Source organism: Balaenoptera musculus, chromosome 9 (genome assembly GCF_009873245.2).
Source record: "Balaenoptera musculus isolate JJ_BM4_2016_0621 chromosome 9, mBalMus1.pri.v3, whole genome shotgun sequence".
Classification (NCBI taxonomy): Eukaryota; Metazoa; Chordata; class Mammalia; order Artiodactyla; family Balaenopteridae; genus Balaenoptera; species Balaenoptera musculus.
The window spans coordinates 34,711,836-34,727,049 of record NC_045793.1 but is presented as its reverse complement, the minus strand read 5'-3'; the positions used below and the strand labels follow the sequence as shown (position 1 = coordinate 34,727,049).

The 15,214-nt window shown below is 37.5% G+C and overlaps 1 long non-coding RNA gene across 1 annotated transcript in view; it reads right to left on the bottom strand.

Annotated features, from left to right (window-relative positions):
- Positions 1–394: 394 nt before the first annotated feature.
- Positions 395–15,214, bottom strand: part of LOC118901324 — a 28,972-nt gene continuing 14,152 nt past the window's right edge. The window contains exons 4-6 of the long non-coding RNA XR_005021330.1: positions 5,972–6,111; positions 604–668; positions 395–493 (exon numbers count right to left, since the gene is read on the bottom strand). This is a non-coding gene — a long non-coding RNA (uncharacterized LOC118901324). The remainder of the gene's footprint in view (positions 494–603; positions 669–5,971; positions 6,112–15,214) is intronic.

Genomic DNA, 15,214 nt, shown 5'->3' with positions numbered 1-15,214 from the left:
CACTCAGCTAATCAATGGCAGATCACAGGCTCTAGGCTTCTTACTCCAAATCCTGTGGGTGCTTAACGAATACTAATCCAACAATACAAGATCGTTGTTGGATTATTAGTATTTTTGGATTATTAGTTGTCTTCTTCTTCTGATCAATTGAAAATATTTATAAAACATCTTCCTAAACATCTGTCTTAAATCCATTCCATAAGTAAATTACATGGAATAAAAATGAAACTCCTGATCTGACCAGATGAATTGTGAAAACAGAATCTTTCAAAATAAATAAAAATATTCACATACCCTAAAAAATTTAGTAACACAAATCTGATTCAGTGCATTTCAACTGTCAAAAAAACTGCTTTTGTGCATAAGACATTGCATGCAATAGAAGGATACGTTAGTACTTGCCCTCATGGTTCCAGTTCAAAGAATTACTGTGCCAGAAGTTGTTTCCTCTGTTACCGGTCCAGGAAAATCTGATTCTTGTTAGTATCACTTCCTATACATGGGAAAAGCAGGAGAATAGTGCTTTGATTCAATCCAGTCTATACATAGCACTGTGCCTGCCAGGCTGGATTTGTATTAAAAAGAGAAAAAAGAATATGTTACCCAAAAAGCTTCTGTGTTGCAACCAGAGGGGTGGTGACGCAGTGGGCTAGGGCGACGAAGACATCCTGTGTATACAGGAGAAATATTATAAAGAATCATTTAAGACAATCAGACCATATGACACTCATGTTAATTAGAATAAACAGTAGATCAAATGAGATACAAACTGCATAAGGAAATATTAACTGAGGAATCATTTAAAGAGCGTTAAATGTTCTAAACGTCAATATGACATATCTTGATTGGAATAAACGTAGAAAGTTCTGGGGATCTCATCCTGATTTTGAGTCTATTTTATTCTCAAGTATAGCTAAGCTACACAATAAGCAGTGGCACTTCTGTCCCATATTTGAATCATGAGCTTCCCCTTCTGCTTTTTCTTTTAAATTTCCCCAAACCAAGGTTTGGAATAAAAGAATGTTTAAGATTATTGGCAATACTGTGCCATGGGGATGTTTGAGCATCTCAGACTGAACACTAGCAAGCTGCAGATCACAAAGCAAGTATAATTGTGCTGTTATGTATCCTGTTCATTCATTCATTCATTCATCCACTCATTCACTCATTCATTCTATACATTTTTATTGACCATTTACTCTGGAGTTATAAAAATGATGAAGCATAGTTCTTTCCCAGCAGAAATCCACAGCTTAGTGAGGTAAGAAAGACAAATGCAATTGTCTCTTTCAGTGAAAACATATCAGTTAATATTGAAGATGAGAGTCAAAATGAAGAAGAAGAAGGCCAAGTCACTTGATGAGGGTATAATGCCAAGGTAATGATTAGGTCTTTAAAGAAGGAGGCACTGCATTGTTCATCTTTATCCCCGCGGTGCCTGGAAGCTTTGCTGATACGTGGAAGACAGTGAATGAGTGAATAAACATTGCACTCAAAGAACCCCAGAAGAGTCAGTTTCCTTGGCTCTGGTGAGTAAATAAATGTTAAGCTAAGGGTGAATGAAAGATATACTGCAGGCCTGGTGCTCAAAATATCTAGAAATGGCAAGTTTTCTTGCATGAGTAGCTTGACCTCACACTGCACTGTATTTTTCACCCAACAACTTAATCATTTCATAAGATGGACTAAGTGAGAAAGGAGAATAAGTTGACCATGTGATAGGTAAGTCACACCCTGGTTTCCATAGGGACCTAGCCTACTCTGTACAGTCCATACAGCCTCAGTATAATATCTTGGTTTTAGGGCTCCTAGTGAGTCCTGAGGGTTTTTTTACCCACATACTGAAAACAATCTGTTTTTATGTTCTGCATGTGACATCACTCTGACATATTGTAAATGTGATAGCGTATTTTATGGCACTGGAAAAATAAGCAAGGAAAGGAAATATCCTTCCTCCATGCTTTGGTCAAATATATTTTGCAGTTAACTAAACTTAGCACACATGGGGTTTCCAGAAATGTTCAGAAATGAACTTCCTACTTTGAGTAAAGTTGAGCTAATGAATGCAACTATTCACAGCAAAACTTAGAGATTCCTTGGAAATGTATTATTTCCTGTTTCCAAAGATGTATTAGCTCCTCTACAAAAAAGTCTTTACTATAATTCTAGTTCTAGGTCACTAATATTGAAAGGCTTATGGCTCACTTTCAAGCTCTCAGCATGCAAATAAAGGACTAATATTTGAAGGTTTCGATGGATTTAAAGTTGTTTTTTCCCCCCATATCTAGCAGAATCACAACTATGGGCTTGGTCTCATTTTTATTGAACAGTCATTAGGCAGAGGAGAAGAGAGAATAAAATGGAAGGAGTTAAATTCAAGTAGAGGACATATGGAGAAAAAAGGGATAGGAAGCAAACAGAACCAAAGCATTGAAAATGGGTCAGCCATGAGCTTCCTCTCCAGCAGAAGGTCACTTTGGATCCAAGCTCTTTGCACTTTCCTGATGCTTTCAGAGGCAGGTCTTATACTTGCTATTTGCAAGTGCAACAGGGCAAGAGGCTTATCATGTAGGTTTTTGAAGATTACACAGAAAAAAGTAGTATTTAGTCATTTCTTCAAGTATTATTCAAAATCTCAGGTTATAGCATCTCAGGTTATATGCCTCAAATTATTTCCTGACTTTCAGTCTCCCTGAAAACAGGCAGTTGAAAATATCCATTAGTGTGTATTGCTTAAATAGATTGCCCCAACTTACCCTGTTAATGTAAGTCATCTCAGCAGTAAAGATTAAGTATGAAAATTATTTTTCATTAGGTTTTAATTTGTGACTTATCTTAGATATGTCAATAGGATAAGGCATTTGGTTGATTCGTTTTTAAAAAGTTAAGGAAAAAAGAATATATAATTAAGTTCAACTTGTCCAGTGTTCCTTAAAGATTTAAAAAATCAAGTTCATATGCTGACATGTAAAAAATGACATGAGAGAAAAAAAATTATACTGCCTAGAAAAAAAAGCATAACTGGTTTGCTATCTGTCTTCCAGCTGACCCACACAGAGGAATTTTATTCCATTATTTTGAAGTAAACTGCTACTTGTAAAATTATAAGCATAAGTTTTTTGTTGCTGTTGTTGTTCTAGCATTTACTAGGGATGTTTAAAATAATCTTGAGTTACTTAGGCAGCTATTTATTGATGCATTTTATGCCTTTTGTTAGCTATAATCTCAGTCATTTTAGCACACAGAGCCCTAATCTTCAAGTCTGTCAGTCCCATTTTGCATTACAAATCATTTGTAGTTTTGTAACTGTCATTTCCAAGGACATCTGGAAAAGATGGATTTATGAAAGGTTACCATGCATTCTAAGAAGGCCGAGAATTAGCATGACTTTGTAAAGGTTCTTATAAATTGAGCAGCAGCCATCACTGACAATAAGGTGTTTTCTGCTTTTGTCAAGTATCTTTATTTAAATATTAAGGGAGAGATATGACCTTTGACTTTGGAGATCTCTGTGACATGGCAATGGCCCAGTGTATTAGCTGTCAATGGAGTGCTATGGCCTGACTCTCTCAAGACCCCTATTTGTGGACAATGTTATAATAACCCTTCCATTAGGCATCCCCAAGGCAAATAACCTCAGCTTTAACAGAGTCAGTTTAAAATTCCTTAGAGTAACATTAAGAGACTATCTGGTTTGTGTCAGTTTAAGATCAACTACTCCTTGCATAGGTTCAATTCTGTAAATTTTAAGTAGCCACAGTTATTTAAGAATTATTTCATAGATGCCTGCGGGTAAATATTAGACACATAGAATATAGAAAAAACCCCATCTACTTCTTTGATTTCTTAACCAGCCTCTTTAGAGACTAACTGAATCCAAATGGGCTTGAGGATCTATTTTTTTAAATGACTCTTTCTATCTGTATACATATCTTTTGTTCATGGAAATTTCATAGAGTTGCTGCTTATGGTATGCACAGGATTTGAAGACATCAAATCACAATTGGAAGAGAGAAGATAATATTCATTAGGAAGCAGCATACCTCCCTATGTGTGCACCAGGGCTAAGTAATGGTTACAAGACCAATGGTTTTGCTCAGATGAGATGCTTGCATTTGAATCACAAATTATTATTGCCCTCATTTATAACTACTTATTACTAGGCTCAGACTTTGTGAGGAAATCTGAAGTCAAAAGACACATTTATTCTGTGAAAAATCAAGGTCAAGCTGTCCTAAAATGCTTTAAAAAATCGTAGTTGTCTTCTTAAGTCTTAAAATAAATCATTGAATTTGATGTGAACACTTCAAATACTTGGCCATGAAACAAATTGAGTGTCTCCTCTGAATCCAACTTTTGTGTTTGGGTGTCTGTGACATCGAAAATGTTATTAAGTGTTATTAAAACATTTAATCAAAATTAAAAAATAACAAATTCATTGGTGACTATAGATGGCTTCTCAAGTGCAAACTTCACTGTTTTATATCCTTAGTTAAATACAAATTAATAAATTGGTTTAATTTGGAAATTTTATTTTTAAAACTAAGGGGAAAGTCAACAAATGTTTATAGAGTGCCTACAATGTATACATGACATTGGGATTAAGTATACACATCTTTCAATATTCTTTTTATTCTTACAGTAAAAATGCAGCCAATTTTTAAAATAACAGACTAATTTTAGGGAAATAAATTATATGTTTAGTACTTGCCTTTTGCTTATTGATACCAAAGATGTTAAAGGGTAAATAATTATTGATTGGATTAAGTTTGTCCCACATCAGGTTAACTGCTATAAGGAAAAAAAAAAAGTGAAATGATACCATGAGCTAAAACCCCAGTGCTCATAAACAACATTTAGCTTTTGATTTACAGTGAAATCACAATTCTTCATTTCCTGTTCCCTCTGTCTCTGACATTGCATGAGAGACCATAGGGCAATACATGCCCTACGACATAATATAGGATATAATTTAAAGGGTTCTATTGATGCTGTAAATCACAAGGAGTTCTGCTGAAGCAGTTTATGAATGACAGTAAAACACTAAGACTGGATTATATCATTAGAATTATGTACCATGTGCAGTTATTATTATTTGTAATTGGGGATAAAGTTTTACAAAACACATATATGGGAATGTCATTTTTCTTGGTATTTACAGGCTTCTTTTATGCAAGAAGATGTGTTTTTGGATAAAATAAGAAATCCAGGGTTGTAGAATATCTGTCATTCTGGAGAAAGTATTTGTGTGCTCTGAGAGTAAACCATAATAGTTAGAACATATTCTGACCGGTCATACAAAACCTAATTGCTAGAAGTACAAAAGACTATCTGCATATGTGTTACCAGCAAATTTAATAAGTTTTCTTAGTACACAAAAGGACATAACACCACAGTGACTATGATAGTATGATGTTCTAAAAACTAGCTGAAGAGTGTAAAATATCAACCACCTTGTTAGTGCTCTCTACAAGAAATTTACAATTATGATGGAATTAATTTTCCACTGAACGGACTGGTTTTTGTTGACATATAGCCATTCTGAAACTCTGAAATAATGTATTTCCAGTTTCTTTTCTGGGAAGATAAAATGACAATGGTAGTTCTTCAACTATTCTGGGCGTATCTTTGATGATGAAGAGGAATTCCAGTCTTCTAGCTCGTTTAGTTATATTTTTCTGTTTTGAGTAAACTGTCCTAGTGGATGTGTCTATGCGACTAAGCCAGATGGCCTGGATTGTAGCCAAACAATTCTTCCATCTGTTATTTTAATTTTTTTCTCAAAGAAACTAAGATAACATATAGCAGGATATCACAAGTAATTTCAGAATATTCTAGGTTGGCTCTTCAGATTAATTACCCCAAATGAAGTCAATCTCCCAGGAATATTCTAAAATAAGTTAAGACTTGAGCATCTCCTACTTTTCTCTCTCAGGCATTGAACAGCAATGTCCATCAATCCCAAGCTTACCTCTAGTTTCCCAAGAATCAGATACGGCACTCCAGAATTATCCTCCTGGATTGTCACCTGTCAGAGCCATGTCCTATCATTTTTGTTTGTTGCTGCCATATTTCCCTTTCCACAGAAACAACTTTGTTCTAGTTTTATTCCTGCAGGAGAAGGATAATAATTAGCTGTCTAATAAACTATCTGCATTTATTTGCAAAGGCATCGATTACTATACGGAGAGCATTTTCAAGACACTTTCTGGTAATAACTCTAGAGTTAATTAATTCAAAGATTAAACATGAAGGCAAATCGAATGGGCAGTTGATACTGTGGCAAGCTAGTGTTAGCACTTAATTTGAATTGTTTGGGCATTGAATTCCATTCATCATGAAAAAATACATATATATTTATACACACACCCTATATATACACACACATATACATATAAATATAAATAAATATAAATATGTATATATATGTAATTCATCCCCAAACCTTAGCTCCACTCAGAAGAAAAATTTTTCATAGCCACTGATTTGCAGAGGCATTCAACATTTCAGAAGATGCAAGAAAAACTTATAACACTGTAATATGTCTAAGAGCAAGATTTCAAAAATAAGACTACCTGGGTTACAATTCTTACTAGCTGTGTGACTTTGGTCAAGTTACTTAACTTCTCCATGCCTAAATTTCTTCATAGAGTAATACAGAAGATTTAGTACTTTAATTTATATAGAGTACCCACATCAATGACTAATAAGTGAAAATCATCATATATATGTTTGTCATTAAGAGAGTAAATTGTTGCCTAAGAAAGAGCTTAATTAGCCAATATTCTGAAATACGAACACACATTTTTACAAAGTAAATTCTGGATTATTGAATTATTGACTTTGATTGTTAAATTCTGGATTATTGAATTATTGATTTTGATTGTTATCTATAGTTTCATAAATTTATTCATTCAACAGCTTTTTTAAACACACATGCTATGCACTAAGCTAGATGCTATGAAATACACAAAAAAAGTTTTAAAAGATCCTTTTTCTCAATGAACTTAAATTCTATTATACATTGAATCATAAGATATACATAAATAGTTATAATCCAAGATAGAAAGTGATAAGGCCATAAAGAAGGTAGAGATAATGTGCTATGACAGTTTAGACATGGTAAAAATGACTTCCAGCCAGAAGTCCTATGGAAAGCTTCTTGGAGGAGATGAAATTTGAACTGATTTATGAAGATTAATTAGCATGCAGAGATAAGAGGGATGCCCATTCTGGAGGAGCTTAGGGCACAAGGGCAAGAAAGTGGGAATTTCTGAGTGTGTGAAAGAGAGGATAAGACACTCTATATTATCACTATTGGAAGGAGATACAGAAGCATGTATAAAAGAAAATAATAGGGGGATACTGGCAAGATGGCGGAAGAGTAAGACACAGAGATCACCTTCCTTCCCACAGATACAGTAGAAATACATCCACACGTGGATCTGCTCCTACAGAACACCCACAGAACGCTGGCAGAAGACGTCAGACCTCCCAAAAGGCATGAAAATCCCCACGTACTTGGGTAGGGCAAAAGAAAAAAGAAATAACAGAGACAAAAGAATAGGGACGGTACCTGCACCAGTGGGAGGGAGCCGTGAAGGAGAAAAGGTTTCCACACACTAGGAGCCCCTTCGCGGGTGGACACTGCGGGTGGCGGAGGGGGGGAGCTTCGGAGCCACGGAGGATAGCACAGCAACAGGGGTGCGGAGGGCAAAGCGGAGAGATTCCCGCACAGAGGCTCGGCGCCGAGCAGCACTCACCAGCCTGAGAGGTTTGTCTGCTCAGCCGCCGGGGCGGGCGGGGCTGGGAGCTGAGGCTCGGGCTTCGGTGCTAGCCGGGAAGGAGTCCGGGATAAAGTCTGCAGCTGCCGAAGAGGCAAGAGACTCTTTCTTGCCTCTTTGTTTCACAGCGCGCAAGGAGAGGGGATTCAGAGCGCTGCCTAAACGAACTCCAGAGACGGGCACGAGCCGCAGCTATCAGCGCGGATCCCACAGCCACAGGGGCGCAGAGAGAAAAACGGAGAGATTCCCGCACGGAGGCTCGGCGCCGAGCAGCGCTCACCAGCCCGAGATGCTTGTCTGCTCCCCCGCCGGGGCGGGCGGGGGCTGGGAGCTGAGGCTCGGGCTTCGGTGCTAGCCGGGAGGGAGTCCGGGAAAAAGTCTGCAGCTGCCGAAGAGGCAAGAGACTATTTCTTGCCTCTTTGTTTCACAGCGCGCAAGGAGAGGGGATTCAGAGCGCCGCCTAAACGAGCTCCAGAGACGGGCGCGAGCCGCAGCTAACAGCGCGGACCCCAGAGGTGGGCGTGAGCCGTGGTTGTCAGCGCGGACCCCAGAGACAGGCAGGAGACGCTAAGGCTGCTGCTGCTGCTGCTGCCGCCACCAAGAAGCCTGTGTGCGAGCACAGGTCACTCGCCACACCGCCCCTCCCGGGAGCCTGTGCAGCCGCCACTGCCAGGGTCCCGTGATCCGGGGACAACTTTCCCGGGAGAACGCATGGCGCGACTCGGGCTGGAGCAACGTCACGACGCCTCTGACGCCGCAGGCTCGTCCCGCCTCCTCCGTACCGCTCCCTCCCCACAACCTGAGTGAGCCAGAGCCCCCGAAGCAGCTGCTCCTTTAACCCCGTTCTGTCTGGGCGGGGAACGGACGCCCTCAGGCGACGTACATGCAGAGGCGGGTCCAAATCCAAAGCTGAACGCTGGGAGCTGTACGAACAAAGAGAAAGGGAAATCTCCCCCAGCAGCCTCAAGAGCAGCGGATTAAAACTCCACAAACAACTTGATGTGCCTGCATCTGTTGAATACCTGAATAGACAACGAATCATCCCAAATTCAAGAGGTGGACTTTGGGAGCAGGATATATTAATTTTTCCCCTTTTCCTTTTTTTGTGACTGTATATGTGTATGCTTCTGGGTGAGATTTTGTCTGTATAGCTTTGCTTTCACCATTAGCCCTAGGGTTAGGTCCGTCCATGTTTTTTTTTTTTTTTTTTTACTTAAAAAAAATTATTTTTCCTAATAAATGTTTTCTTAATAATTTTTTCCTTATTTTCTATTTTTAGAAATTAAAAAAAAATTTTTAGTAAGTTTTTTCATATTTTTTATTTTAAAAAATTAAAAAAATTTTTTTCTTAATAGTTTTTTTTCTTATTTTTTACTATAAAAATTAATAAATCTATTTTTAAAAATTAAAAAAAAATTTTTTCTGAATACATTTATTCTTAATAATTTTTTTTCTGATTTTTTATTATAATAGCTTTATTTTATTTTATTTTGTCCTCTTTCTTTCTTTCTTTCTTTCTTTCTATTTTTTTCACCATTTTATTCTGAGCCGAGTGGATGAAAGGCTCTTGGTGCTCCAGCCAGGCATCAGGGCTGTGCCTCTGAGGTGGGAGAACCAACTTCAGAACACTGGTCCACAAGAGACCTCCCAGCTCCACGTAATACCAAATGGTGAAAATCTCTCAGAGATCTCCATCTCAACATCTATTCCCAGCTTCACTCAACGACCAGCAAGCTACAGTGCTGGACACCCTATGCCAAACAACTACCAAGACAGGAACACAGCCCCATCCATTAGCAGAGACGCTGCCTAAAATCATAATAAGGCCACAGACACCCCAAAACACACCACCAGACGTGGACGTGCCCACCAGAAAGAAAAGATCCAACCTCATCCACCAGAACACAGGCACTAGTCCCCTCCACCAGGAAGCCTACACAACCCACAGAACCAACCTTAGCCACTGGGGACAGATACCAAAAACAACGGGAACTACAAACCTGCAGCCTGTGAAAAGGAGACCCCAAACACAGTAAAATAAGCAAAATGAGAAGACAAAAAACCACACAGCAGGTGAAGGACCAGGGTCAAAACACACCAGACCTAACAAATGAAGAGGAAATAGGCAGTCTACCTGAAAAAGAATTCAGAATAATGATAGTAAAGATGATCCAAAATCTTGGAAATAGAATAGACAAAATGCAAGAAACACTTAACAAGGATGTAGAAGAACTAAAGAGGAACCAAGCAGTGATGAAAAACACAATAAATGAAATTAAAAATACTCTAAACGGGATCAATAGCAGAATGACTGAGGCAGAAGAACGGATAAGTGACCTGGAAGATAAAATAGTGGAAATAACTACTGCAGAGCAGAATAAAGAAAAAAGAATGAAAAGAACTAAGGACAGTCTCAGAGACCTCTGGGACAACATTAAACACACCAACATTCGAATTATAGGGGTCCCAGAAGAAGAAGAGAAAAAGAAAGGGACTGAGAAAATATTTGAAGAGATTATAGTTGAAAACTTCCCTAATATGGGAAAGGAAATAGTTAATCAAGTCCTGGAAGCACAGAGACTCCCATCCAGGATAAATCCAAGAAGAAACACGCCAAGACACATATTAATCAAACTATCAAAAATTAAATATAAAGAAAACATTTTAAAAGCAGCAAGGGAAAAACAACAAATAACACACAAGGGAATCCCCATAAGGTTAACAGCTGATCTTTCAGCAGAAACTCTGCAAGCCAGAAGGGAGTGGCAGGATATACTTAAAGTCATGAAGGAGAAAAACCTACAACCATGGTTACTCTACCCAGCAAGGATCTCATTCAGATTTGATGAAGAAATTAAAACCTTTACAGACAAGCAAAAGCTGAGAGAGTTCAGCACCATCAAACCAGCTTTACAACAAATGCTAAAGGAACTTCTCTAGGCAAGAAACACAAGAGAAGGAAAAGACCTACAATAACAAACCCAAAATATTTAAGAAAATGGGAATAGGAACATACATATCGATAATTACCTTAAATGTAAATGGATTAAATGCTCCCACCAAAAGACACAGACTGGCTGAATGGATACAAAAGCAAGATCCATATATATGCTGTCTACAAGAGACCCACTTCAGACCTAGAGACACATACAGACTGAAAGTGAGGGGATGGAAAAAGATATTCCATGCAAATGGAAATCAAAAGAAAGCTGGAGTAGCAATTCTCATATCAGACAAAATAGACTTTAAAATAAAGACTATTACAAGAGACAAAGAAGGACACTATATAATGATCAGGGGATCGATCCAAGAGGAAAGTATAACAATTGTAAATATTTATGCACCCAACATAGGAGCACCTCAATACATAAGGCAAATACTAACAGCCATAAAAGGGGAAATCGACAGCAACACAATCATAGTAGGGGACTTTAACACCCCACTTTCACCAATGGACAGATCATCCAAAATGAAAATAAATAAGGAAACACAAGCTTTAAATGATACATTAAACAAGATGGACTTAATTGATATTTATAGGACATTCCACCCAAAAACAACAGAATACACATTTTTCTCAAGTGCTCATGGAACATTCTCCAGGATAGATCATATCTTGGGTCACAAATCAAGCCTTGGTAAATTTAAGAAAATTGAAATCGTATCAAGTATCTTTTCCGACCACAATGCTATGAGACTAGATATCAATTACAGGAAAAGATCTGTAAAAAATAAAACACATGGAGGCTACACAATACACTACTTAATAACGAAGTGATCACTGAAGAAATCAAAGGGGAAATTAAAAAATACCTAGAAACAAATGACAATGGAGACACGACGACCCAAAACCTATGGGACGCAGCAAAAGCAGTGCTAAGAGGGAAGTTTATAGCAATACAAGCCTACATCAAGAAACAGGAAACATCTCGAATAAACAACCTGACCTTGCACCTAAAGCAATTAGAGAAAGAAGAGCAAAAAAACCCCAAAGCTAGCAGAAGGAAAGAAATCATAAAGATCAGATCAGAAATAAATGAAAAAGAAATGAAGGAAACAATGGCAAAAATCAATGAAACTAAAAGCTGGTTCTTCGAGAAGATAAACAAAATTGATAAACCATTAGCCAGACTCATCAAGAGAAAAAGGGAGAAGACTCAAATTAATAGAATTAGAAATGAAAAAGGAGAAGTAACCACTGACACTGCAGAAATACAAACGATCATGAGAGATTACTACAAGCAACTCTATGCCAATAAAATGGACAAACTGGAAGAAATGGACAGATTCTTAGAAATGCACAACCTACCGAGACTGAACCAGGAAGAAATAGAAAATATGAACAGACCAATCACAAGCACTGAAATTGAAACTGTGATTAAAAACCTTCCAACAAACAAAAGCCCAGGACCAGATGGCTTCACAGGCGAATTCTATCAAACATTTAGAGAAGAACTAACACCTATCCTTCTCAAACTCTTCCAAAATATTGCAGAGGGAGGAAAACTCCCCAACTCATTCTACGAGGCCACCATCACCCTGATACCAAAACCAGACAAAGATGTCACAAAGAAAGAAAACTACAGGCCAATATCACTGATGAACATAGATGCAAAAATCCTCAACAAAATACTAGCAAACAGAATCCAACAGCACATTAAAAGGATCATACACCATGATCAAGTGGGGTTTATTCCAGGAATGCAAGGATTCTTCAATATATGCAAATCAATCAACGTGATACATCATATTAACAAATTGAAGGAGAAAAACCATATGATCATCTCAATAGATGCAGAGAAAGCTTTTGACAAAATTCAACACCCATTTATGTTAAAAGCCCTGCAGAAAGTAGGCATAGAGGGAACTTTAACATAATAAAAGCCAACATAATAAAACCTCAACATAATAAAAGCCATATATGACAAACCCACAGCCAACATTGTCCTCAATGGTGAAAAACTGAAACCATTTCCACTAAGATCAGGAACAAGACAAGGTGGCCCACTCTCACCACTATTATTCAACATAGTTTTGGAAGTGTTAGCCACAGCAATCAGAGAAGAAAAAGAAATAAAAGGAATCCAAATTGGAAAAGAAGAAGTAAAGCTGTCACTGTTTGCAGATGACATGATACTATACATAGAGAATCCTAAAACTGCCACCAGAAAACTACTAGAGCTAATCAATGAATTTGGTAAAGTAGCAGGATACAAAATTAATGCACAGAAATCTCTTGCATTCCTATATACTAATGATGAAAAATCTGAAAGTGAAATTAAGAAAACACTCCCGTTTACCATTGCAACAAAAAGAATAAAATATCTAAGAATAAACCTACCTAAGGAGACAAAAGACCTGTATGCAGAAAATTATAGGACACTGATGAAAGAAATTAAAGATGATACAAATAGATGGAGAGATATACCATGTTCTTGGATTGGAAGAATCAACATTGTGCAAATGACTGTACTACCCAAAGCAATCTACAGATTCAATGCAATCCCTATCAAACTACCACTGGCATTTTTCACAGAACTAGAACAAAAAATTGCACAATTTATATGGAGACACAAAAGACCCCGAATAGCCAAAGCAATCTTGAGAAAGAAAAACGGAGCTGGAGGAATCAGGCTCCCTGACTTCAGACTATATTACAAAGCTACAGTAATCAAGACAGTTTGGTACTGGCACAAAAACAGAAATATAGATCAATGGAACAGGATAGAAAGCCCAGAGATAAACTCATGCACATATGGTCACCTTATCTTTGATAAAGGAGGCAAGAATATACAGTGGAGAAAAGACAGCCTCTTCAATAAGTGGTGCTGGGAAAATTGGACAGGTACATGTAAAAGTATGAAATTAGAACACTCCCTGACACCATACACAAAAATAAACTCAAAATGGATTAAAGACCTAAGTGTAAAATCAGACACTATCAAACTCTTAGAGGAAAACATAGGCAGAACACTCTATGACATAAATCATAGCAAGATCCTTTTTGACCCAGCTCCTAGAGAAATGGAAATAAAAACACAAATAAACAAATGGGACCTAATGAAACTTAAAAGCTTTTGCACAGCAAAGGAAACCATAAACAAGACCAAAAGACAACCATCAGAATGGGAGAAAATATTTGCAAATGAAGCAACTGACAAAGGATTAATCTCCAAGATTTACAAGCAGCTCATGCAGCTCAATAACAAAAAAACAAACAACCCAATCCAAAAATGGGCAGAAGACCTAAATAGACATTTCTCCAAAGAAGATATACAGATGGCCAACAGACACATGAAAGAATGCTCAACATCATTAATCATTAGAGAAATGCAAATCAAAACTACAATGAGGTATCATCTCACACCTTTCAGAATGGCCATCATCAAAAAATCTACAAACAATAAATGCTGGAGAGGGTGTGGAGAAAAGGGAACACTCTTGCACTGTTGGTGGGAATGTAAATTGATACAGCCACTATGGAGAACAGTATGGAGGTTCCTTAAAAAACTAAAAATTGAACTACCATACGACCCAGCAATCCCACTACTGGGCATATATCCTGAGAAAACCATAATTCAAAAAGAGTCATGTACCAAAATGTTCATTGCAGCTCTATTTACCATAGCCAGGACATGGAAGCAACCTAAGTGTCCATCATCGGATGAATGGATAAAGAAGATGTGGCACATATATACAATGGAATATTACTCAGCCATAAAAAGAAATGAAATGGAGGTATTTGTAATGAGGTGGATGGACCTAGAGTCTGTCATACAGAGTGGAGTAAGTCAGAAAGATTAAAACAAATATCATATGCTAACACATATATATGGAATCTAAGGGAAAAAAAAAAAAAGGTCATGAAGAACCTAGTGGCAAGATGGGAATAAAGACAGAGACCTACTAAAGAATGGACTTGAGGATATGGGGAGGGGGAGGGGTGAGATGTTACAGGGTGAGAGAGTGTCATGGACATATATACACTACCAAATGTAAAATAGATAGCTAGTGGGAAGCAGCTGCATAGCACAGGGAGATCAGCTCGGTGATTTGTGACCGCCTGGGTGGGTGGGATGGGGAGGGTGGGAGGGAGGGAGATGCGGGAGGGAGGAGATCTGGGAACGTGTGTATATGTGTAGCTGATTCACTTTGTTATAAAGCAGAAACTAACACACCATTGTGAAGCAATTATACTTCAATAAAGATGGTTAAAAAAAAAAGAAAAAAAAAGAAAATAATAACTTTGAATTATAGTCTTGCAGCTAAAAATGATCAATATTAATGTTGCTCTACATTTTTCTAGTTGTTTCATGTATATAATTTTATTTAAATAATTGAGAATGTACTATATATATATGATTATATACATATATGCATATGTGTATATATGTATGTCATATACATTTATATTATTTATTTTAAGTAAC